The sequence below is a fragment of the Tupaia chinensis genome, unplaced genomic scaffold, assembly GCF_000334495.1.
Source record: "Tupaia chinensis unplaced genomic scaffold, TupChi_1.0 Scaffold139341_1, whole genome shotgun sequence".
NCBI lineage: Eukaryota > Metazoa > Chordata > Mammalia > Scandentia > Tupaiidae > Tupaia > Tupaia belangeri.
Window position 1 is genome coordinate 1,738,471 of NW_006199230.1, and position 4,562 is coordinate 1,743,032.

At 38.7% G+C, this 4,562-nt stretch overlaps 1 pseudogene; it reads right to left on the reverse strand.

The window, feature by feature from the left end:
• Window positions 1-4,293: 4,293 nt before the first annotated feature.
• On the reverse strand, window positions 4,294-4,562 carry LOC106736365 (60S ribosomal protein L37a-like; annotated as a pseudogene).

Below are 4,562 nucleotides of genomic sequence, written 5' to 3' on the forward strand. Positions count from 1 at the left end.
GAAAACTTAGGACATTAAAACATTGGAATGTTTATTGTGTTCTCCACTACATATAAAATCTCATTAGAGCAATCTTTGGACAAAATACAAAAGGAGAACACTACAGACAGAATAAACAAGCACATATTTTCCTGGAGGGCAACAGCTTGAACAAATGTCTGACCTTGTTTGCAGAGTTCAGGGCAGCATTACCAGATTTCCCAATCTGAAATTAACACCATCCATCTACACACCGGCAAGTGTCTAGAGAGGTGGTGCCCAAGGAATCCGCTTGCAGACTGACGGGGAATTGAATGCCCAGGTTCCCTGGGTCTTAGCAGCAGGGTATTTTCATATGTGCTCATCAGGTGGACCTTTGTTCTGTCAGCAATCTCATCTTGTAAACTTGTTAAGAAATTTATTCAAAGTACACAAAATATTTACCATAAAAAGCCTGGACTTACTTGTAAAGATTTTATCTTTATCTCCAGTATTTCAGTCTATGCCCTTAAAGCCCATGTATATATAAAAATAAGATTCGGTGTGTAGATAGATAGTATCTATGAACTGACCTCTACTTCTCCAGCTTCATTGTAGTCATTCCTCATTTTAAACCTTACATTCTAAGAACAGAATTGTGTAAAGCTCTCTCAAATAGGGGCCACTGCACATCTAAAAGCTTTTGCATTGCTTCTTCTTCCTGAAATGTACATAATTACTGGTCAAGTAACAAAAATCACAAAATATCTTCCCCAACAAAGATGCTTAGATATATGCAGATTCCAAATTTTTATCATAAAAGCCAGATGGAAAACAAAAACAGCAACAACAAAAGATATAAAGGTATAGAGTATTTTTCCACGTAGGTTAAGGGAGAAATTCTTACTTTACCATTCTCCTCTGTACAGGTTATGAAGCCCCTCCAGATCTTAGTTTCTCATCTGTATCAATGAGGATCAGAATACATACGTCTTGCAGTTATGAGGATTAAATAAGATCATATGAAATGTTATAGGCAAAGTAAATACTAATTTTTGTTTGTTTTTTTCACTCATTTCAAACCATCATTGCTGGGACCAGAAGCTGGTGTAATGGCTATGTCGCTGGACTCCCATCTAGTTGACCACGGTTCGAGTCCCGGACCCGGTGGCTTAAACTCACACTGGGCACGTGTGCGTGTTTGCCCAAGATCCCGAGATGAGAATGGAGGAGAAGAGATTGTGGCATGGCCATCCCCCCCGGGGAGTGATTTCTCGCTTTCTTTCTCTCTGTGTCTTTCTGGAGAGCACACGCGCCCTATTGCAAAAACAAACAAACAAACAAACAAACAAAAAACACCTCTCCAAAAAAAAGGAAAAAAAAATAAAAAACATCATTGCTATGACTTTAAGACTTTCCACTAAGCTCTTTATAATTCTGTTAATGTTATTTTTCCCTTTAGGACTGTCAAGGAACTCACCAAGATACATCAGTCTCTGATACATTTATTTTTTATATTTGTTATCAGAAAGTTTATCTAAATCAAGTTTTTAATTAATAAAACAAAAAAAACCTTCCAATTTAGCTTATAGCCTTCAGCAAACATATAAAGGGTAAGTGGGGAGGTACTTTTGGAATTTAGGAAGTTCAGGACAATTACATTTCACAAGAGGAAAGTCATTACATGGACCCTTTCTGCATCTTTCTTTTTCTAGAATCCAAAGATTCCGTTTTACTTTTTCTACGTGTCTGTTTCCTATTCTTTTGTCTGTAGATAGCTTTCTTCCATATGGTTTGTAACTTCTGCTTTATGACAATTTTAGCTGTGCCACATCTCTATTTGTTGTAACTGCTTAGCTCTAGTATAGAACAGTAGAGTACCAAAGTGTCTTTGTCTCTTAGTTCAAATTCTTAACTAGAAAAATATCCTTGTTTCCGTCTGCTCTGACCAAGAAAATTAAGGTTACCTGTGTAATATGGCCCCTGACAGACACCCCACACTCTGGCATCAGTGTCACAGAAGACAATCTGGGTCTCACAGCAAAAGATAACATCTCTGTTAAAGGGTTCACTTGTAAATTTTACTAGGATTTAAGTCTACCTGAAACCAGGATGAAGCTTCCAGGACCTATCAGAGTAGTCTGGCTGGGTCAGAATTCGAATGATTATGCCAGGCTATGTTGTGTCTCTCCTGTACTCAGTTGGTTTAATGCAGTAGTTCCCAGAAACTCTAACATCACACTACCATGGTTTTTGTTTCTCATTTACTTGGATTGTGTCTTGCACCTATCATTGAACAATCAGTGTGAACAGGAGAATGTTCTACTCAGTAATCAATTTTCTACCTCTGAGACATTTCCGAGGGATAAAGTGAACTATTCTAGCAGAGCGTTGTGATAGTAAAGTGAGAGGTGGTTCTTCAGATAAAAGTGGATCCGGTAATCAGAAAAATTGATGAATTCTGGGCAGGAACAAAAAATAAGTATCTACTAAAGGTGCTATCACTTCAAATTAAACTACATTAAAAGAAACTTTAAATTATTATTAAGGGTATTAATAATTCAGCCTTGAAAATACAGACTTCAAGAATATAAGTAACTTTTCCAGGGTAATAAACAGTGTATTATAGGTCAATTTGGACTAGAACTTGGATTCCTCCTTATTAGTTATGATCTGACTATTTTTTTTAATTTCTTTTTTTTTTTTTTTTGGAGAGGTTTTTGCTAATAGGGCACGTGTGCTCGCCAGACAGAGACAGAGAGAGACAGAGAGATAGAAAGCAAGAAATCACCCCCCAGGGGGGATGGTCACGCCACAATCCCTTCTCCTCCATTCTCCTCTCGGGATCTTGGGCAAGCATGCACACGCGCCCAGCGTGAGTTTAAGCCACCGGGTCCAGGACTCGAACTGCCATTGACTACATGGGAGTCCAGTGACATAGCCATTATGCTAACTTCTGGTCTTTGACTTTAAAAATGGAAAGAACTAATATATAAGTAGAGGGAACAACAACTGTTAAGAATCTCAGTGCAGTTTCCTTATTTTTTTTAATCATCTTAACCAGTTTTTTTGTTTGTTTTTTTAATTTACCAGAGGGCCCATGCACTTACCAGAGAGAGGCAGAGATTCAGGAAGAAAGTACCCACCAGTGGGAAATGATCATCTACAATCCCTTCTCCACAGCTCCATCTCACCTGGTGGGTGTTTCAAGCTGGGATTTGAAATGTGATTGGCCATGTGTGATCCAGACCATGGAGGTGGCCCCATCGTAACTATTTCGAAGTGTGAAGTTCACTGGCATTACGTTCACATCATTGTGCATCAGACTAGTTTCCTACACAGCATCACTCTGGAATAATCCATTTCACTTGAGGAAAGAAACATTTTGCTCTTTTTTTATTATTTTGAGAGGAAAACAAATAGGTACTAATAATTTTTTCTTAATTGCTAGAGGGCATGTGTGGCTGCCAGAGAGAGACAGAGAGATGGAGGGGGGCATCCTCTAATGAGATATGGCTATATTTCAATCATTTCTCTTACATTTTTCCATCCTCTTGGAATTGGGGGCTTGTATGCACAGATGCCTTATGTGTTGCTCAAGGTGCTAAGACTGGTGAACCACTGACAGACATTTGGGATACTGCTCCCTTAACTACTAAGTGGAGCCAGACTGGTGCTCATATTTTATAAAAATATTATAATCTAGACAGAAAAATCTCTTCAAATATGTCAGAGCGTGTTTCTGTGAAAGCCCTTTCTCTATAAGGAGTCTTCAAAATTCATATAAATGTGTACTACGTATGTACAAAATATGCACGTATTTCAAGATTTTTATTTTGCACCAAAGTAAACTCATACTTTAATCCCATTTTCTGCACATGTTTTTTCTTTGTTTGCTTTTGTTTTTGTTTTCTAAGTTTTTGGCATGGAGCATGTGCACTCACTAGAAAGAGAGACAGAGAGAGAGAGAGAATGAGAAATCAGCCCTCAGATGGGATTCTTTCTCCTCTATTCTTCTCTTGGAATTTTGGGCATGCATACATGTCTGACATGATTTTCAAGCCTCTGGGTCCATGACTTGAGCCATGGTCTACTATGTGGGAGTCAAGTGCCTTAAACTAAATGCAGTGCCTAAATCACCTTGCCAACTGATGGCCTCCTCTGCACAATTTTCAAAGTCCCCTTATATTTCTTATCATGTATGCATTCTAATTCATTTCCTTGCTAATTTTTTTCTATTTCCTGTCATTTTATAATTTCTTTTTTTTGTTTGTTTGGTACATAAATTAACCCATTTATTGTAGGCTAGTGATATTGCAAATGTCTATGGAGCTTCTACTGTTCTTTCAATTCCTTCAGTCTTCTGATGGCAGACTTCACTGTGACAGCAAAAGTGGTGTTGTAGGTCCAGGCACCACCAGCTACTGTGTTCATGCAGGAACCACAGTGCCAGATCCCCACAGCCTGTCTCTTCATCTTAGTTTTGCCACAGAAGGAGCAGGTGTACTTGGCGTGCTGGCTGATTTCACCGTTTTCCAGAGAGAGGCACCATAGCGGGTCCCGTATTTACCAACAATGCCAACCTTCTTGGTGAGTTTAGCCAT